This window comes from Dipodomys spectabilis, unplaced genomic scaffold (assembly GCF_019054845.1).
Source record: "Dipodomys spectabilis isolate Male_0828 unplaced genomic scaffold, ASM1905484v1 ptg000449l, whole genome shotgun sequence".
NCBI classification, from domain to species: Eukaryota; Metazoa; Chordata; class Mammalia; order Rodentia; family Heteromyidae; genus Dipodomys; species Dipodomys spectabilis.
Window position 1 is genome coordinate 633316 of NW_024871126.1, and position 22797 is coordinate 656112.

General features: G+C 42.0%; 1 pseudogene; it reads left to right on the forward strand.

Moving 5' to 3' along the window:
- Positions 1-22393: 22393 nt before the first annotated feature.
- LOC122098008 lies at positions 22394-22493 on the forward strand (annotated as a pseudogene).
- The last annotated feature ends 304 nt before the right edge of the window (positions 22494-22797 follow it).

Genomic DNA, 22797 nt, shown 5'->3' on the forward strand with positions numbered 1-22797 from the left:
ATAGAAGGACAGGCTTCCACTCCAGTCCAGGGTTCACACAGTTCTTCTAGGGGAGGCCCACTCAGGCCCAGCAGCTACTGTGGGCTACCGGAAATGGGGAAGAGAGAGGTGAAACAGGGAAGAAAGTAATGTCTACTGAAATCTTCCATAAAGGAGCCATGAGACTGTGAAGGAGAAAACAAAAATTGTGGCTGGGCTTGTACTTGGTATTGATGAAGAAAGAACAACAAATACACACACACAGAGACAAAGAAAATGCTTTTGCTGTTTTAGACATGGTGACTTAAATATATTTTCATTGTTTTCATCTCTCTGCTCTCCCAACACACACACACACACGCACGCACGCACACACACACACACACACACACACACACACACACACACACACACACATACACACACACACAAACACAACTCCAGAATGGTGACAGATGATCTTCCATGCAGCACCTGCAATTTGCCAACCAATCACTCACCTGAGGACAGTCAGGCTATACAAGGAGAAAGATTTTCTCTCTCTCTCTCTCTCTCTCTCTCTCTCTCTCTCTCTCTCTCTCTCTCTCTCTCTCTCTCTCTCTCACACACACACACACACACACACACACACACACACACACACACACAGACTCAGAGTAGTACCTCTCCTAAGTTTGTTGGTTCCTCATCTGGGACAATGTATTAGCTGGAGCACACGGGTTCCCATTCTCCGTTCCCTTGTCAGAACCTATGGCTCCCACTCAAGGGGAGCACCACTCTAATGACACAGCACGACCCCACCTCTCCCCTTCTCCAGGGCCAGACCCTTCCCCTTGGGAACAACCAGCCTTAACTCCCCATTCACCAAAACCCTAGGCCAGGACGCTGGGTGAAGGAATCCCCAGACAGGTGGCTCCTCAGAGCCAGGACTGAAACAAGCAGTGGGTCTTGGGGTCCCAAGGGGGGTGTCTGACCCAGGGTGAGAGCGGTATTGAGGAAATGGATGGGGCCCTAAAGGCTACATACATGGACAGACTCCTACTTCCAGCTTAGATGCTTCTGGGCAACTGGGCAGATTCTTGGGGAGGACAAGGAGACCAGATGGACAGGGAGCACCAGCAGATGCTGGCAGAGCTGGAAAATGTGATCACCCTGTGAATACCGTTAACAGCTGGGGTGGGGGGAAAGGCCAGGTGTATGTGTATCTGAGGGTGTGTGTTCCTCCCATATATTCACCTACTATCTGACCCCCAGTGCCCTCACCTACCTAGTGGGCTTTTCTGGGACCCTCCTCAGATGAAAGGGTGACTGAACACAGAGGACAAGGGCTCACACAGCAAGGGAGGCCTATCTTCTGCATCCAACACCCCCCCACTCCCAGAAAAAAAGGAAAAGACCCAATAAGGCAGATGAAGAGATGGTGTTCCCCACCTCTGACTAAAGCCACCATGTTCCCACCAGGGAGAGGAAGGGTGCAGATGTGGGACGGTGTGGCTCCCACTACTCCAGCCAGGGGCTCAGTGGTGACCCATTCTCACCCATTCCTGCATCTCCCCGTTTCCAGGGATACTGGCCACTAGGGATGGGGGTGAGTTCCCAGAGTCAACACCCCCCCCACCCCCCACTCCTGGGACGCATTTGTGGCAGAGTCAGGGCTGGCATGCCTGTGCTGGGGAGGCGTGGTTGGGACACAAGAGGGGAGGCAGGATTTGCAGGGGGGGAGTGGGAGTGGTGGGGGGGGGGTCACAAGGTGCTGACCTGCGGGCGGTCACTCACTTGTGCTGCTTGGAGAATCTGTAGGCTCTGTTTCTGTGTGCAGCTTGCAGCAATGGCAGTGGCATGGTGGACGCATGGGCCCAGAGCAGAGGACCAGGGGCCGGTACCGGGTCAGGGCCTTAAACCGGCTGGGGGCGCACCACCACTGGATGACTCTGCAAGGTACAGCAGGTCTGAGCCAGCAGAGATGCAATGCTGCAGAGAGCGCAGGAGATGGGGCAGGGGCAGGGACTGGTGAATGGCTGGGCTGAGCATGCCCCTGCTGCAGCTGAGCTCCCAACCAGGGGCCTAAGTCTCAGGGCATACCTAGCCTCTGAGCCTCCCTGGAGTGGTGCGAGGGATGTGTCTGATGTGCTGGCTTTGTGTGCTCTGTGCTCCTGGCCCAGATCCATGTTCCTAACAGCAGCAGAGGCATTGAGGCTGCCACACCGGATGCATGTGCCTGCTCTTCTCTCTGCTCTCTCTCTGCCCCCACTTTTCTCCTGGGCTGCCTGGCTCCTGCTGCGCAATTGCTCCAGCCCCTGTGTGCAGCTGGCTGCAGCAGATATGTGCCCCTTCAGCCACGCCCTGTCCTCCCTTGGGTCATGCCTCCTCCCCCTACAGCCACGCCCCCATCCCTGGCTTTGTGCTGTCATTTTGGGGACAGGGGGCAGTTTGCAGAGGAAAGACCCCAGATCTGACACCTCCTGGGGGACATTTGTTCTGTGACAGCGTGAAGTCATTGCTGTGGATAAGGAGGAAGCAGGCATCAGACTGAGCCAGAAAAATGCTCAAAGGTAGGTAGGCTATTGAAATATCAAACGCACCCATGTCTGCTTCCCCCTCACAACAAGGAAGGTGCAATGCAGGTAGCCCAGCACTGGCCCTAGGGGACAATAAATGGATGATGGAGGTCAGGTGTCACTGGCTCTCCTGTCATCTTGGCTATTCGGGAGGTTGAGTTCTGATGGTCGTAACTCAGAGCCAGCCCAGGCAGGAGAGTCTGTGAGTTTTTTTTTTTTTTTTTTGGTCCAGTCCTGAACTCTGGGCCTGGGTGCTGTCCCTCAGCTCTTCAGCTTAAGGCTAGTGCTCTGTCACTTGAGACACAGTGTCACTTCTTGTTGTTTTTTTTTTCTTTTTGCTTATGTGGTGCTGAAGAATCAAACCCAGGGCCTCAGGCATGCAAGGCAAGCTCTCTACCACTGAGCCACCTTCCCAGCCCCAAGTCTGTGAGATTCTTATCTTCCATAAACTACCTCCCTCTCCCCCCTCTGAAAAAAGCCAGTTTTGGTGCTGTGGCTCAAGTGATAAAGCCTCAGCCTTGAGTAAAAGAAGCTTAGGGCTGACACCCAGTCCCTGAATCCAAGACCTGGGACTCACAAAAAATAAAGTAAATGCATAGTGGGCATTTGTTATCTTACTACCAAAATGGATGGATTCATTCTTCTCTCTGGTACTAGTAGGCAAAGGTAAGGGGCTTTAAGGGGCTTCCCTTGATATTCTTCTTAACATCTCCTCTCTATTATCACCCTGGCTTCAGTTGCATGATAGAATTCAGATCATCCCACTTGATGTGACCTTAAGTACCCACCCTACCCGCGTTCTTGTGGTGGAGATCCTGGATGTTCTCACCACTGGGTGAAAGAAACACCAGAGAGATGGGGGTAGGTATCCCTGAAACTCATACTCACACACACACACACACACACACACACACACACACACACACACACTCACCTAGGCCAACACTGACTAGCCTTTTCCAAAGACACTTTATCTCCTTGGATTAACTGACCTAGGAGAGGAACTTGATAAATGACTATTTTAACTAGGGCTTGCTAGTTGATCCGAGATAAACAGAAACTCAAAGGAAAGGTTATGGAGCCTGTCTGGCTCAGGCTCACACTTGACATCCTGGCAGAGATCTGAGGATCAAAGATCGAAGCCAGCCATAAGCTGGAAAGCCGGTAAGATTCTTTTCTGCATGGAACCACAAAAATCAGACGTGGAGCTATGGCTCAAGTGGTAGGGTAGCAGCATTGAACGTGAAAACTCAAAAGACAGCTCCCAGATCCTCAGTTCAAGCCCACAAAAGAAATGGCCCTATTTGTTGCCCCAGACTGTCTGGGCCTCAAGTGCCCTCTCACAGAGTGTGATACCAGACTGGTTCCTGGGTAGTGTATCAAAGCCTTCAGAAATTGTGTGGTGAAAGCCAGGCCTTCACCTTTGTGCGCTCTCAACCCACACTACCTGGAAGGCAGAGCATGACAAGGCCAACAGCCTGCAGAGTGCAGAAGATCCCTCTCTGCCAGGGTGATTGAAGGGGGCTTCTTAGAGGCAGCACTTTAAAGGGGGTCTTGCTTAACAAGGAAGATGTGATAGGAAGCACAAAGGGAAAAGATGCCATAGATAAAGGACAACATAGAGGAGCCTATTCTTGTCCAGCCAGTGCTGCTGTTTAGAAACTCAGTAAAGATGGGCAAGACTGTCCTGAAAAAGGCCCAAGCAGTCACAGAAGAACAGCTATCCAATGTTGGGATTTTTCTTAGCAGTAGTGGGCTCACCTAGCACACAGGAAACGCTGGGTTCGATTCCTAGGTACCACATACACAGAAAAAGCCAGAAGTGGTACCGTGGCTAGGGTGAAAGAATGCCCACCTCAAGCAAAAGAAGCTCAGAAACAGTGCCTATACCCAGAGTTCAAGCCCCAGCACTGTCAATGTAAAACTGCACTCGAAGGGACCTGGGTGACAGGTAAATGGCTGTGCCCTGTAGCTCTTAGTAGATCCATTCACGCTTTGTGTCTCCTTCTTTGACAAAGGGGATCTGGACACTCCTTCTGCCCTGGGTACCCCTGGACCCAGCTATGAGCAACCCTCCCAATGTCTTGAACTGGCACATGGAGCAGTTGGCCCCAGAAATCCTCAGATACCGGTTTGGTGTGGTGGGGGGATACAGGGCAGGCCTTAGACGTCCTAGTAGGTCTGATCTGACCCAGACATCTAGGCCATCCAGAGGAAGCAGATGGGAACTTACAAAGGGGTAGTGAAGTGAAGGGGTCCCTTTAATGCTCAGGGCCCTCCCCAGATTCTGAGCCTCCCTTTGCTGTCTCTGAGGGAGGTAGAGGAGTGTCTATGTGGTAGTGTCTAGTGGCGGACTAGTTGGAAATTGTAAATAATGAGACACCATAGGCCATGCACTGATGGCTCACGCGTGTCATCCTGGCTACTCAGGAGGCTGAGATCCAGAGGGTCTTGTATCCCAGCACAGGGAGCAAAGACCAATGAGAATCTCATTTCCAATCTCCAACCGTAAGTGGTGCCATGTCTCAAGTGGAAGAGCACTGGCCTTGTGCAAAAATCATCATCAGTGACAGTATCCATGCCCTGAGTTCAAGCACCTCATCCAAAAAAACAAGAAAGAAAGATACCCCTTGCTTGCCAGAGATGGTGAAGGAGTGGGGTTGCTGTGGTTGGCACACCAGGTTTTGGCCTTAGTGTACAGCCATTTCTAAGAACTTCCCAAGTTTTCACGAATGTGCATTTACAGTATGGTGGGCATTGTCTTACCAAGAACTCCAGAGGTTTTGGCCTGTCTTAGGCAGGGAGTGGGCAAATGGGAGTAGGGTGGGAGGGTAGTGTCGATTATATTCTCTCCAACCAAGGAAGAATAGCTTTGGCTACTGGTGTCAAGTCTGAAAGTGAAGGGTTGCATGTGCTTTATGGCCTGACAAGTTGGGTTTCCCTGGTTGTAAGAAGGTGGCTGAAACCGGGCACTGCCAGTGTCTCAAAAAATGTCATCCTAGCTACTCAGGAGCATGAGATCTGAGGATCACGGTTCAAAGCCAGCTTGGGTAGGAAAGTCTGTGAGACTTTAACTCAAGTGAAGCACCAGAAAACTGCAAGTGGTGCTGTAGCTCCAGTGGTAGAGTGCACACCTTCAGCTGAAGAGCTGAGGAATGGCACACAGGCCAAAAGTTCAAACCCCATGACCGACAAACAAAATAATGTGGCTGTACAGTAGGAAATGCCATGCTGTTTTATGAGCCATTCCAGATGTGTGAAAGGCTCTGAGTTTTGTCAACATTTGGTCTGAGGATGGTAGTGTCATCTTCTCAGAGGTTGGGATGTTCAGTTGCTCAGGGACTACTGAGGCCTTGAGCTACTCATGTGTGTGTGTGTGTGTGTGTGTGTGTGTGTGTGTGTGTGTGTGTGTGTGTGTGTGTGTGTGTGTGTGTGTGTGTGGTTTGTGTATTTTTCCCTCATCTTTCTCTGCCCACTTCCTGGATGCTTGACTGCCTCTTCCTGACCTTGTATGGTGCCCTACCTGAATAGCAACCTTGTCTTTAGCCCCCTGTCATGGTCTACAATGAGTCCTAAATTGCCAGAGACCTGAATATTCCAGCTTTTTCTTGGGACCTAAGTCCGGCTGTCCATATCTTTGTCCTCATCCAGGGGATTCTGGGTCAGCAGTGCTGGCTGGCATACATTCCCTCCTGCCTCTGGGGCGGGGGCAGGGTCAGTCATGCTGTGTCCTGTCCTTTTCTCAGCTGGGCCCCTGGCTGCATGTCCCACTCCCAGCAGGCTGGCAGTGGAGTGTGGGAAGTGTTGTTGCCAGTGGCTCTGGGGACCTCGACCTTGATAGCTGACTGAAGGCTCCCCAAACAAAGATGATCTGTGGCTACATAAGAGGTGAGGCCAAGGTGGCTTGGATGTACTTTTCGATGTTTAGGAAATGTCAACATACCTTATCATAGGCAAATCTATCTCCTGGCTCCAGCTGGGCCTCTCAGGTCCTTCTAGACAATTCTGGATGCCCAGAATAGAGAGGCCTATACTGTAGATTCCAGGGCCAGAGAACTGGGGGATGAGACATTGGTATGGCCAGTACCTCAATCTTTTGGAGCATTAGTTTTGACCTGGATGAACTGAGCTAGAACTGGGGGCAGTCCCGAGTCATAGTCACAGTAAACTCTCAAGCCAGATCAAGTGGTTTCTCCATAAGACCTTCTTGGGCTGTGGGGTTTGGGCCATGGTAGTAAGTTCCATGGAACCTGTCCCTCGATGTCAACATTGGGCTACAGAATCAAGGAAAGGACACTAGGGATGCTCCTTTGTAGTCAGCCCATGATTGCATACCTTCATCTGCCCCCCCTTCCCCAAGCACTGGTGAGGAAAGCAGGGCTCTGAGCCCTCAGAATCCTGGGATCGTGACTGCTACAAACAGCAGCCAATTGGCTGTGGATTCCTGAGCCTACAAAACTTTCATGAGCCCAACTCAACACCGGCCCAAGATATGACTGACAAATTTGCGCTCTTGTGATACTCGTGTGAGTGGGTATGATCTGGTGGGACATCTTGCAGCTCCTGGCCTCCTGGCCCAGAACCATGGTCTGAGACAGTGATTTAGTACTCGGATACCACATTGCATCCATGACAGATGCCATTTTGATGATCTTCATGCCCCAAGGCTCGAAACTTCTTTGGTACTGTGGCCAGCTCTGTAGGCAATGGCCTCCAAACGGCTGCTATCAAGACTTGTAGGACACCTAGACATTAGAAGACCCTCAGGGGCCCACTGGAAAGTACTCTGCCTAGAGCCCCAGAGTAAGGTTCAAGCAGGCCAGGTGATGGTCATGTCGCTTGAACTCTGGGCCTGGGCGCTGTCCCCCAGCTCTTCACCTTACCACTTGAGCCACAGTGCAACTTCAGGTTTTCTGTAGGTACCTTGGAGATCAGAGTGTCCCAGACTTTCCTGCCTGGCCTGGTTTTGAAACGTGATCCTCACATCTCAGCCTCCTGAGGAGCTAGGAGGACAGGCATGAGCCACCTGTGCCTGGATGATTTGGCCTTACACCACAGTGGACTAGGAGCTTCTGAAATTTTTCTTTAATTTTCCTGTGCTAGTATTGGGCCTTGAACTCAGGGTCTGGGCTCTGGTTGCTAAACTTTTTCCTTCAAGGTTACCACTTTACCACTTGAAGCACACCTCAATTTCTGGATTTTGGTAGTTGATTGGCAAGAAGAGTCTCATTAACATTCCTCTCCTGAGCTGACTTGTCCCGCGATCTCTATCTCTGTCTCCTGAGTAGCTAGGATTTACTGGGGTTGAGCCACTGGTGGCATTGGACTAGAAACTTTTCTAAAGCAAGAGTTCTTCCCTGCGTTTGCCCTGACTCCTCCATGCAAAGGAAGCCTGAGTGTCAGGAGCTGTGAAAACAGGTTTCCATCCACAGGATATGGCTTTAGGTCCCTGGCGAAATGCCAATCTAATCTTCCCCCTGGCACCATTCTGGGACCTCACACTCTGCCCTGTCACTCAAGTCAATGTTGACCCAGCCTTGAATTTCCTGCCTGCCTTGTCTTTTTTTTTTTTTTTTGGTGTCAGTTGTGGGGCTTGAGCTCTGGGCCTGGGCGCTGTCCCTCAGCTCTTCAGCTCAAGGCGAGCGCTCTACCACTTGAGCTACAGCACCACTTCCGGTTTTCTGGTGGTTTATTGGAGATAGGAATCTCACGGTCTCTCCTGCCCGGGCTGGCTTTGAACCGCGATCCTCAGATCTCAGCCTCCTGAGTAGCTAGGATTACAGGTGTGAGCCACCAGCTCCCGGCCCTGCCTGCCTTTTCTGAAGCCACAGAACTTTCATACAACTCACACCACCTACTCTACAGCACACCTCAGGAACTTTGCCCATGCTATATCTTCTGCCTGAGGCTCTCTGTCTTGTACCCACATATTAGAACTACTGTGGAATTTTGGCACTGACTATATCACTTCCTGGAGCAAGTCTTTCCTTCCCTTCTCCATCTTTATTTTTTTTATATTGAGTTGCTAGAGTTGGAATTTGTGCAGGCTGACTGGCAAATTCTCTATATTGGTGTGTGTTTGTGTGTGTGTGTGTGTGTGTGTGTGTGTGTATGTGTGTGCAAATCCTGGGGTTTCAATTCAGGGCCTGGATGCTATCCTATCCCTGAGGATTTGTGCTCCTGAGGATTTGGGATCCTTAGATCTCTTCCTCCTGAGTAGCTTACAGGGGTGAGCCACCAGCACCTGACCTATAACCTACCTCTTACCTATAACCTCGGCCCTCCTCTGAGTCCCAGAAGAATATGTCTCACTAGGCTCAAGTTTTTTTTTTTTTTTTTTGCCAATGTTGGTGCTTGAACTCAAAGCTCATTCTTGGGACAGACTCTAAACATGTGAAGACTGTGACAAATATTTCCATTCAATTATGTACCATGTTTCAACACTTAATATAATGTTAATGAACAATGAGTCAATGTCCTAAATTATTGCGTATAATTTTATAATAGATGTGCAAAATATAATATTATGTGTATAATAATACTAAATACAATAATCAATAAATGAATCAAAGAAAAATCAAATACAAAATCAATTATGAAATTCTTAATATGAAATTAACATACATATATAAATATATATCATGTATTACATATGTATAGAAATATTTTTTCCATTGCAGGGGCTTCATTCAGGCCCTAGGAACTCTATCCTGAATTTCTTTTCCTCAAGGACAATGAGGTTCCCATTCACCGATGGTGCAAAAGAGTTACCTGGACGGTGAGCTCAAAAACTAGCAATGGCAGAAATATTGGGCCCAGTTCCAAGACAGTGACTTAATTTTTGTAATGGAAGCAGTTATGTATATTCAGTTCCATACTGAACATTAAAAAAGCAGTGTAGAATTTTGTACAGCTATTCAAACATCCTTCCCTTACCTCCAAAGTGCTTCTCTGAGAACTACATTGTTTCTCTTTTTTTGTATGTTTTTTATTGTAAAAATATTCTACAGAGGGGTTACAGTTCCAGGAAAAGGTAATGAGTACATTTCCTATTGAGCATTGTTTTACTCCTCCTGTGTTTTTCCCCTACCATCCCTTCCCTTCCATCTCCACAACTACCTCCCACTGCCGAGGTCAGTGACTTAGTTTTTCATTTTTGGTTGGCACGGTGTTTGAACTCAAGTAATGACATCTCTTCACTCACATTGCTACAGATTTACCAAGACCCTCAGTTCAAATCCAAGGGTAGAAAAGAAAAGTGGCAGAAATTCCAAACCAGGGAGCTTTATTTTTTATTTAGTTAAATAATTAATATATATATATATATATACATATATATATATATATATATTATTTTTTTGGCCAAGGATGGGGCTTGAACACAGGTCGTGGAAATTCTATTTCAGCCTGGATCTGTCTTGGCTTGGGTGCAGTCTCTGGACCCATAGCCGATCTTGGGATCCTGGGCCCAGAGGGCTTTCAGGAAGAAAAACAAGTTGGAATGCACAAAAAGTGGTGAACTGCAGAGAGCTGGGGTTTTACGAATTTTTTCTTTGGACAGTGACCATCCTGGGTCTGAAGGACAAAGCTGCAAAGTGGACCTGACCTGCCATTGTTGGTGGCTCGTGGGCTATCAGTGAAGACATAGACCAACCTGTCAACATAGGCCCTGGGTTCAAATCGCAGTCTTGACATCAATCGCAGGAGATCACAATAGACTCATTCCTATGCACAGGAATACTGGTTGAAAGAGTAGTTTATACATCGGTCTATGCTAAAATTGCATGCAATAATCCTAGAATGCTGATTGAGCTTAATTAATAGTTTATTAAGCATGAAAAGAATAATATTCCTTCAATGGCGGTTTAATAAATACCTAAGAGTTGTTAGGAACATAGTAGTTGTCATTCTATCATAGATAGACAGCTATGGAACTCTTTACCAATATATATATTTATTTGTATACCTCCCTCTGCCTATCCATGTATCGCTGTTTTGGCCAAACCTGGGGGTCGATCTCAGAGCCTGGAAACCACCTGACATCTTCATTGGCTAGAGGCTGCCATGCTCAAACTCACCCAATCATGAATTAGGCCTGCTAGGAGCTAAGTTCAGATCCTGGCACTCCCAGGCATGATGGAGAACACATCTAACATCTGGATGTTATGTGACAGGATGTAAACAATGTAATAAATGGTACAGGTGTCATCAGAGTCAATAAAATAAATTCTAAATAAATGAATGAAACAAGAAATAAAATAAATAACCGCACCAAACACAATATGGTCTGAACATCAGTACGGAAGTATAAATCCTATCATTAAAACATATATAAGGAGGGCTGAGAAGGTGGCTCAGTGGTAGAACACTTGCCTTGCATGCATGAGGCCCTTGGCTCGATTCCTAAGCACCACATAAGCAGAAAAACAAGCCGGAAGTAGCGCTGTATCTCAAGAGGTAGAGCGCTAGCCTTGAGGTGAAGAGCTGAGGGACAGCGCCTGGGCCCAGAGTTCAGGCCCACGAGCGGGCCAAAAAAAAAAAGTATATAAGGACTAACTTTTCCAGGCCTGAGGCTTGAATTCAGCCCCCCCAATGGGTAGGGAATGGCGGGAGATCATGAGATACTCGTTTCTGGACCTGGAAAGAGTCATGGAATGTGATCGATCTCATCCTTGAATGAGTAGTTCCTTCATGATGTAAGTAGGAAATGATGGGCAAGACTCAGGGGTATCGATTTTTTGTAAAGAAGTTGATGAAGCATGACAATAATCATCACAGTCATGAAATGGAGGCATCAGGAAAGATCCAAGTATCGGTAGTCACACAGATAGGAGGCCACCACAGCTTACCATCTCTCCTAATCTATACATATGTGTACTTATTTGCATACTACCTTCAGCTTATGAATGGATGACTGTTGTGCTCCCCACTCTCCTCTCTTTGGAGGGGGGGGGGTGAATCGCAGGTCCCAAAGGCTGTTGTGCTCATGTGGACCCATTCACCACTTGGTCCTGCTAGGCCCCGAGTTCAAATTCCCTTTGCCCTGCCAAAAGATTCATCTTGATGTCAGAAGTCAGTCATTGTACCTGTTTTCTTTCCTGTGCAAGTCCTGGATCTCAGCTAGGATGGAGAATGCTTGGGCCACCCTGTGGCCATGGGAATAAATTGTTATCCATGTCAGCCCAGATATACCTGTCATCATATACTCAAGAAAATACACAATACACCCATGAATACCATACAAAATAAAGAGAATAACTACACTCAATGCACGATGCAGTCCACACACGGATGTGAATATACATCCCGTATTTCAATGATCATTGAGGACTATTTTGGCCTCCTTGGAGCTTGATCTCAGTTCCTGGGAATGGCCCAGCTTCTTAGTGGCACACAGTCTGGTGTGATCATGTGGACCCATTGGTCAGTTGAGCCTCCTAGGCCCAAAGTTCAAATCCCAGCACTGCCAAAAATTCACCCTGATGTGAGAAGCCAGTCGTTGCACCTGTTTTCCTGTACTGTGCAAGTACTGAGTCTCGCAAAACAAAGAGAATGACTACACCAAATGCAAGATGCCTCCCACCCATGTACGGAAATATATATACACACTGTTTAATTGTGAATTTATGACTATATTGGCCCCCACCAGTGCTCCATCTCAGGTCCCAGGAAAGGCCTAGTTCCTTAGTGTCTCACAGCCTGGTGTGCTCACCATGACCCATTTACCAATTGGGCCTGTTAGGCTTTGAGTTCAAATTCCAGCACTACCAAAATATTCATTCTGATGTGAGAAGGCTATGGTGGCACATATTTTCCTGTCCTGTGAATGTCCTGGGTCTCATTGAGGATGGAGAATGCTATATGGGCATTGTCATCCATGTCATCATACCTCTGTCACCATACACAATAAAATACACAATACATCTATGAATAAGACACAAAATAGAAAGAATAACCACACTGAATGCAAGATGCATACCACACCTGTAGGTAAAGAGAAATCCTATGTTTAAAAAAAAGGTGGGCGTGTTATTTTGTCCTGTGCTGGGACTTCAAATCAGGCCCTGCACAGGCCTGACATTCTAGTCTTCAAAGAGGGTGAGCTTCCCCTTTCGCACATTGTAACAGAGTTACCCAGACCTGAGCTCAAATCCCAGCACTGACAAAAGATTCATCCTGATGTCAGAAGCCAGTTGTTGTGCCTTGTATCCTCTCCTGTGAATGTCCTGGGTCTCAAATACGATGGAGAGTGCATAGACAACCCTGTAACCATGGGAACAGGTTGTCATCCATGTCAGCACAGTTATATCTGTCACCATACTTATTAAAATACACAATACCTCCATGAATTAGAGAAAAATAAGGAGAATAATTGCACTGAACACAAGATGCTGTCCACACATGTATGTCATATAAGTCCTATGTTTAAATTATGAATTTATGACTATAGTGGACCACCCTGGGAATCAATTTCAGATTCTGGGAATGGCCACACTCCTTATTTGCTCACAGGTTCATATGATCACCTTGACTGATTGGCCAATTGGTTTTGCTCTGCCCTGAGTTCAGATCCCAGCACAACCAACAAGTTGATCGTGGAGTAAGAAGGAGAGTATGAAACTTTTTTTTCCTTTTCTCTGAGAATCCTGGGGGTCAGGCATGATGGAGAACATTTCTAAAAATCTAGATGTTCCGTGATAGGTTGTCATCAATGTAATAAACAGTATGGGTATCATCATAGTAAAATCAATGGTAAATAAATGAATAAACAAAAGATACAAGGAAAACCCACACCAAACATGTATGGACTGAACATCTATAGGTAAGTATAAATCCTATCTTTAAAATATATATGAATATTATATTTTCCAGGGCTGGGTCTTGAATTCAGGACTAGTGAACAGGCCAGATTTTTTATCTTCATGTAAGGTGATCTTCCCCTTATCCACATTGCTGCAGATTTACCCAGACCCTGAGTTCAAATTCAAAGCCTGTAAGAATAAACTGTGTGAATTGCAAGCTAGGAGCTAATTTTATTCTCAGCATGGGGCTTGAACTCAGATCGTGGCAACTCTTCCTCAGCAACGATCACCCTAAAATGGGGTGCAGCCACTGGACACACAGGTGCTTCTGAGATCCTAGACCCCGAGGTTTTGCAGGGAAAACAATGCACAGAAAAAATGTGGCCTTTTATGTTTTCTTCCTTTGCACAGTGACCCTTCTGGGTCTGAATGACACTGTGGCAAAGGGTACTTCACCTTGCATTGCTTAAGGCTGGAAGACTATCAGGGAAGCCATAGGCCCACATGACAACATAGGCCCTCATTTCGAATCCATGTCCTGACACCAACCAAGGGCAGGAGGTACTAAGAAACTGGTTCTCATCCATAGGAATAACACTGGAATTTGATCAATGTCACAGTTGAATGAGTTGATCATGAATGATGATCCTATAAAACTAAACAGCATCATTTCAGAAGGCTGGTTGATTTTATTTAATATTTATGAAGCATTAAAAGAATATTATTACTTACAGGATCACAGTTATTTCAGGACACTGAGTGATTTCATTAATATTTTAAGGATGAAACAATAACTTTAATTACATGGACGATTAAGAAATACCCAGGAATTGGTAGGAATACACTCTATATAACTGAATAATATATAGACATCTCTGGCACTCTATAAAGATATATATTTATTAGCATACTGCCATCTGCATGTCAATCTGTTCTTATTTGATTAACCCCTGGGGCTTGTTCTCAGGTCTTGGGAACAACCTGTCAGCTCAATTTGCCCCAGGATGGCATGGTTACACTCACCCATTCATGAATTTGGCCTTGTAGGCCATTAGTTTAGATGCCAGCACTCCCAAACAATGAATCGTGGAGTAAGAAGCTGATGGTGACATGTTTTCCTTTAATGTGAAACTTGTGGGTGTCAGGTATGAAGTGGAATACATATGTAGACCTATATTCTATGTAGTCAATGTTCTATGTGCTATAATAGTCAATAAAATAAATTGTCATTACATGAATTACATTTCTGAATAGAGACCCGGAAACACAACAAATCAAAGAAAGGTTGGACAAATGGATTTTCATGAAGTTGCAGAGCTTCTGCATGGCATAGGACATAGCTAGCAAGATCAATAGAAAGCCCACGGATTGGGAGAAGATCTTCACTAGCCATACAACGGACAAGGGTCTCATATCTAAAATATACTTGGAACTCAAAAAATTAAATCCCCCAACAACAAATCCTCAAAGAATCAACTGCCCAATAAATAAGTGGGCTAAACACTTAAAGAGAAATTTCTCTGAAGAAGAAAGAAGGATGGCCAATAGACACATGAAGAAATTCTCAACATCCCTAGCTATAAAAAGAATGCAAATCAAAACAACATTGAGATACCACTTCACTCCTGTTAGAATGGCAAAAATCAAAAACTCTAATAACAACAGATGCTGGAGGGTATGTGGACAGAAGGGAACCTTACTTCATTTTTGGTGGGAATGTAAAGTGGTTCAACCACTTTGGAAAGCCGTATGGAGGTTCCTCAAAAGACTTCACATAGAGCTCCCCGATGACCCAGCAATCCCACTTTTGGGCATTTACCCAAATTTTTACAAACAAGACCACACTAAAGCTACCAGCACAACTATGTTTATTGCAGCATTATTTACCATAGCTAAGATATGGAAACAGCCCTGATGCCCCTCACTAGGTGAATGGAATAAGAAAATGTGGTATATATACACAATGGAATTCTATGCCTCCATCAGAAAGAATGACATTGCCCCATTTGTTAGGAAATGGAAAGGCTTGGAAAAAATTATATTAAGTGAAGTAAGCCAGGCCCAAAGAAACATAGGTCCCATGGTTTCCCTTATTTGCAATATCTAGTATATGTATGAGTCAAGCGGAAAAGGTTAGATAATGTGATGTTAGGAAAATGAACCCTTAGATATGTATTTTAATGTTTTTTTTCCTTTCATGCATTTGTTTCTAACGCATTTATAATATTATTTCTTTGTAGCTTTGTATGTCCCTCCCCCACAGTATAACCCCTGCTTTCACTATATTTGATGTCAGTATAACTTGTAGAAGAGATGGGGAAAAACAAGTCGTTTAACGATACAGGTGGACCTGTTGCAACAATGAGAAGTACAAGTTGTCATGTCGAAAACGAGCTTTACAATGTTGGTGCGGGCGTGGGGGGAAGGCGGGGGAGATTGGGTGGGGGGGTGGGAGGAGGGTAGGAAGGGATATGAAGGGTAAACTAAAGAGGAGGCTGCAATGCATGATAAGAAATGTATGCATTAACCTGCCCATGTAATTGTAACCCCTCTGTACAGTGTGTTCACAAATAAAATAAAATAAAAAAAAGAATCTAGGGAATCTTTCTGCCTGGGTGGGCTTTCAACTGTAATCTTCTGATCTTAGCATCCAGAATTCATATGATAGTTAAAAAAGTATAAATATAAATAATATTTGCAAGTGTTCTGATCTCAAGAATACCAGTGTGGGGGGGAAATGATGCAACCCAGTATATTGTGCTGTTCTTTCCAGAACATATATTGCATCACATTAGCAGAGTTGTATTTTTTCACAATAGAGATAAGCTATTCATGATGTGAATTAAGGGAAGTTTGAGGTACACCGTAAAAGTTGGCAACTGTTGGGCAAGGATGACTGTATATCATATATATTGGTATTGATGGTCATCAAAATAATAGCTTATTGTTATAAACAAGAGCTTACTCTTGAACAATTAATTATTACCAATGCTACCTAGTTTTATCCTCTACCAGAATGTGGTTATTTTTCTTTTGACTCTCAATCAGTAACACCCCATTGGAAAATGCATCTATTGCAGAATTACATAACATGAAAGCCTGTACTGTTTTGAATCTCTCATGTATGGAATCTTCCGAAGTTGAAAATGAGTAGTTACTAGTCATTGGAATGTTGAAAAACACATATATTCTGTCTTCTTAACAACGTATATAATTTTAAAAGTTATAAGTTTCCATGGAATTAAACTGTTTTCGCTTTTAGCATGAGAAAGTAATATATTTATTCTTTTTTCAAAATATTGGAAAGTATATTGTGAATATATTGTCTATTTGGATAGCATTCAAGTTGATGGTCTTCTGATTAAAAAAGGGGTAATCAATTCAAATTAGACTCCAAACAGTATTGCTTTTTAAAAAGTTTCTACATAAAGAATATTTACTATACCAATACAGTGAAATTTTTATTTCATGCAGCTTATTTTTTAAATTTAATTTTATTGTCAAAGTGATGTACAGTGGGGTTACAGTAATTTTAAAGTAGTGAATGCATAACTTTTCAAACTTGTTACCCCTCCTTCATTTTCTTCACAGTTTTTCTTCAACCCAATACCCCTCACAAGTTGTAATGTACATTTCCAACATATTGTCTTGTGAGTATTGCTATTGCATTGGTTTGCCTTTGTCCTTTGTCTCACCATTTTGTTGTTCCTCTTCCCATCCCTAATTAAGGCAAATATATACACAATACACAGGCTACCAAAATCAATTACAGCAGGGAATGAAGCTTAGGGGAAAAAACCCCAAAGAAAATAAAAATCACATAGTACATTAAAAACAACAACCGCAAATAATAGTTTTGTTTCGTGGACACTATATCATGAAAACAATATGTTAACTGTTTTTGATGGTAAAGGTGGAGTTAGGATTGGTGAATTCGCGGTTCTAATAAAGGAATTTCAAAAGAGTTTTAAAATAATGACAGGTAAATTTTAAATTGTTCAAACTTTTTAACAACTTAGCCTATTATGAAAATTTAAAATTGCTTGGGAAAATAGGTTTTTATGCAAAGTAATCCATGGAGACTTAACTGAGAGTGAGCAATGTGAGTGAAGACGGCTCATTTTCACACTAAACAAACAAACCTCAGAAACCTTGCTATAAATCCTGTAGGTTCCCTTGAGAATTGTCCCTACCGAGGAAATCTACTCTTACTGTGTGAAACAAGGTTGTAGTCGAATTTAAATTCAAAGTTCTTAATAAAAGACATCAATTTTTTTGAATTGACTTTAATTACCAAACAGTAATTCTTTGCAAAAGATAATTTGGGTCCAAATATTTAGGGAGAAAGTGCCCTCAACAATGTAAGAAGGTATTGGGTTTAGACTTTTCTGTTTGTAATACTTTCTACAATGTCTTTGCACGTGAAAGCACTGTACCACAGAAGAAAATCTGACCAGATACTTTAAACCAATGATTTCACATTTCTTAGTTGCTCACAAAATATAATATCCTTATTAACATGAGATAGTGAAGACTTCTCTTATTAAATAAGCCAAAAAGTTTTGGGATCAGAAAAGAATTGAGCAAATGAAAAAGGCAAGAAAAGGCTTTCTTAGAAACCCTAGCTAAGCATATTGGCTTCAGCAGTGGAGGGAGGCCAAAATTTTGATATACATTGTCATAATATTTTTGCTACCTAAGGTGATTTTACAGAGCCTATTTAGTTCACTTCAATTTAGAACGGATTGAATGAAGACATGAAAATAAATTCCACATCCAAGTAAAAGAGTTATAAAAGAGAAACCATGAAGAGCTTGCATTGGGGAAGTCCTTATAGTCCTTCACCTTCACTAGACTTGAAGCCATGAATCTGTGATTAGTTGGAAATCAGACAAGAGCTAAGAGAAGGACAGAGAAATAGGACATGGGAACATTGTCCTTTTGTAACAGACACTGTCATCCAAGGTATGAATTATTTAACTCTGTTCTTTTCCATACATTCTGCTGATCAAATGCAAGACCAATAGAAAGATAATCTATTGAAATTATTTTGGAAAGAATAACTTCACTGATCCTGATATGGTATTTAAGGAGAGCCTGAAGAGAGATGATAAAAGGTGGAGAATTCTTCGATTTCCTCTAAGCACCTTGTTAGCAAAGTATATCTTTGAGGTTAGAAGTGATTGAACCAAAAAGAGGTGGAGTACTTATTTTTGAGGGCACTTTAGACACAAGAAAACTTTCAAGTTAAACGAAAAAAGAAAAAATATAGCTAAATATTTGTGATCACAGCTTCTTGGACTGGTATTTTGGAGACAACGTTTTACATTAGAGATTGTCCTCATTAACATTGATGCTGGGTTTCCGTGGCAACCAAATGAAAGGGGGAAGTTTAATGGACTCACTTGGACAAGTAAACATCATGATAGAAAAAAATGGCAAATAATATTTAGTAAATTACTTTGAACAATTTCTTTGCCAGAACAAAGAGGGAAAATATAATTCAAATCACTTGACTTAAAATTAAGAATAAAAGTAGTCAAGAGAACTGAGAGAAAACATAGAGGACTGTTTTCTCTCCAGTGGAGTAATGGGTTCTTGATCTTTTTTCTTCCATCTTCTATCTTCACAAGCTATCAAGTGTGGCTCAGGACTGGAGTGTCCAGATCAGACCAAGAGAATTCCCAGAAGAAAATATTTGCAGCAGATGTAGGTGATTTATAACCTTAGACAATTTATTTAAATCTGTTAAAAATTCTCCTCTATCCCAAACTGCCCACTTTAAACAGTTTTGTATGCTTTCCCCAAGATTGTCCTTCATTAACTAATTAAAATTTTGAGAGGTCATAATCATACTCTATAGAGATTGCTGTTTGGTTGTGGTTTTTGTGTGTGTTTGTTTTTTTGTTGTGTTTTTTCACTGAATTTAAAAAGGTTGTGCAAGTTTGTTACAATTAAATATGTCCATCTAATTTTCCAATGTTCCAGGATCAGGGTCACTCCATCTATCATTCTAAACCAACCCCTTCTACAAGATTTATTTCCAATTTACCACGTCCTTTCTCACATGTGTTCATTGAGTAGTCTAGCTGTACTCGTTCCTCATTCCATTTTCATTCATTCTATGTCTTTACTATTATTCTTCTCTGGTTTCATCATTCTGATAGTCATTCTGTTAAACTGTCTGCTAGTACTTTGAAAGGTTTATATACATTCCATGGAGTTTAGATCCTACATATACTTGAACTGATGTCAGCTTATATTTCCATAATTCATTCATCTGAAGTAACAATTTGCAAGACTGGAGACATGAAGCACCTAGACATGATTTTATTCCCCTCCATTTGAAAGATTAATCTGTAGTCAACAAGAAAGTTTAAAAAGGGCTTAGAATGTATTCCTAACTACCAGTTTTGTAAATGGCTTTGTACAATGGTGTGTGATTATTTTATTTTACATGGGATAATATTTTCTACTACCTATAAGTTTTGGAAAAAGAAGAAAACTAAAATTGACTACTGTAGAAGAATATGATAGAAATAAAAGACAAATTTTATGTTTGTCAAATCTCTGATGAGTACCCATATTTAAGACTTAAAGTCACTAGGAAGGGATGTGAAGGGTAAACAAAGGAGGAGGCTGCAATGCTTAATAAGAAATGTACTCATTATCTTGCCCATGTAATTGTAAACCCTCTGTACAGTATGTTCACAAAAAATTAAAATTAAAATTAAAAAAAGACATAAAGTCATATTTCTTACTATGTTAGACAGATAGGGAAAACATAAAACACCATATGATAAGGCAACTATTAATGAGTTTTCAAAATCTATTTATTATGTGATGAAATTTACTTTATTAGCTAATGTTTTGGTTTGAAATATGGGAGGCTGATCTATTTAACAAATTTTTGAATGCACCTACTGAAAAACACAGATGGTGGGGGGTACTATTTCTACATTTTAATGAATGGTTGAACCTGTTTGGCATTAGTGCTGGGTAAATAAATCAACTCTATTGTAACTTGCTCCCTACACTTGAAAAACACGTAACGTCACTAAATATTATCTACTTGTAAAGTGTTACTTTGGCAAGTGTGAGTTTAAAAAGTTTATTTGAAAAGGAATATACTTTCAGAAAATTAAATGTAGGTTATCATTTGTTTGAGAATGACAACATTTTTATACTATAGAACCAAGTTTTACTGAAATACCAGTGTTTTGAAGCACTAAGGATCTTCTCAATGTTTTTCTGAATTATATTTGACCTCTATGTCAAGTATTCCTAGCATTTGTAGACCAATTATGGATCTATCGTTCCAGGAACTATTTTTTGGCCTTCTGATGCTGGACTGAAATCATTCATTAATCATTACGAGAGGGGTATTACAAATAATCTTGTGACATTTGTGGTCTTGTCCACTCATATGGGATAGTCATCAGAAAATTGAAAGTTTCAATTACTGCACTTTAACATTTTGTGATTTCATCCTGCATTTTAAGTTGCCTGGCATTTGACAATTGCTTACTGGTAATTCCTGCATTTCAAGGAATTGGGGCCCTGAAATATAGGAAAGGAGAAATTGAGATGGTTCTTCAGTTACTTTCTGTTGGCATGTTGCATGGGCCTAGATGAGAACTCTTGCCCTAGTTATCTGATGATGAAGATAAATGGGACCTGGGATCCTAGGACCCGTGGATCCTGTAGAAGAATAATACCTTTTAGACATCATATCAGCAAAATTTGAGTATAATCAGTAGAAATGCTTCAGAAATATGCAGAAAAACAGTTTGGGACCAGCGAGTTAAAGCAATAAACAGAGCAGCAGAGTAAAATCCCTTATAGATTAGCGTAAAACAAAATTGGTTTTTTACCATGTGAATTCAGAAACCAAGAACACTTAGAAGGTATCACAAGTTTATAACGAAAACATTGCATTGAATTTTTTATATTCCAATATATATTCTAATCCTGATTATTTATATTCCAATCTATTTATTGGAGTAAATAACAACTAATTTGTCAAATTATCAATTAATTTTAGTAAGATTCACTGTGTGAAATATAAAAGCAGCACATATAATTATAAATTATATAAGTATATGTAATATAAGAAAATGTTTTGCATTGTTCTTTTGTGGTTAGGGTAACAAAGTCAACTGTTTTAAAATATTATTCCATTACCTCTACCTCAGTGTTTGGTAGAATTAGAGCTAAAGCTTTACCATCCAGAGCTGTACAGCTTAGAGACAAGAGGAAACACTGTGATTAAAACATTACCAATTTAAGGCCTAATAATGAGGAGAAACATATGGACTTCTCCTGGAGATATGGAATATATTTGGTGATAGAAAATCGGTGGTGTAAGTTCCTCCCTGTTTGGATGGTGGACAGGCCAGGACATTAGGTAATCATGCATATGAACAATTTTTTTCACCTTCTTGGCGTTAGCTACTTTTGAAATGGTAGGGATAAGAAATAATTATATTTTGAAAAAATACCTTCTGTCTGAACAGTTCTGTCTGAACTGTTAATCTCTCTATGATCACTTGTAACTAAGATTAGTTTTGCTCCAGTAAGACAAGCTATACTGTCAGGGTAAGATATTCTGGTTGGTCTGTTCCTAAATGGAGCAAGGGTAAAGGGTCAGGCAGACATTTGTGCCAGTAAGACCTCAATTTGGAAATTTTAAGCTGGAGAAGTTTAGAGTAGCTCTTAAGCAAGGCTTAGTTTGAATCCATTAGCTCCACAAAGCTAACTCAGTTGATAAATTTAAGTACTTGAAAAGCCATCACCTTTGGACCTACCTATAAAGGCTTCAAAGTATGATCAAATTTCAAATAAAAAAGACTTTAAAAAGTAATTGACAAAAATTGCAAATGTGAGCAATTGAAGAATCAATATAAGTTTTTTCCACCATAAACAGAATTTTACAGAAATAAGATGAATAGAAATTTAGGAAACAATAGGGTTTCCCTGTTACAAATAGGCAACCAAGGATATATGCCTGTCTTAAGATTGCATCATTAATTACTTAAATTTACAGGATACTACATGCTTCCGCAGCACATCTATCCAAATTACAATACAGAGATTAACATGGCTCTTGCACAAGGATGATATGAAAATTTGTGAAGAAATGAAAAACAGTTATTAAACAGTTGATTACAAATATACAAGTGTAATTATACATGTAATTCATAGGAATAAAAGTTTGTTTTACACCATTTAATCTTCACCTTTTTATGAAGGCCTTTACATTGCATAACCTTTATAAAAGTTTTGAAATTAGATAACATTTTCATTTTATCCCAAAGAAATAAAATTATATAAGGACCTAGGAATTAAAGGAATCTTAAACCTTTTCTATATGGAATGCAATCTGAAAGGACACATTAATGAACCTATATATTATAAAACAATGTTGGATTCAAAGTATTATATCTAGGAGAGAATGA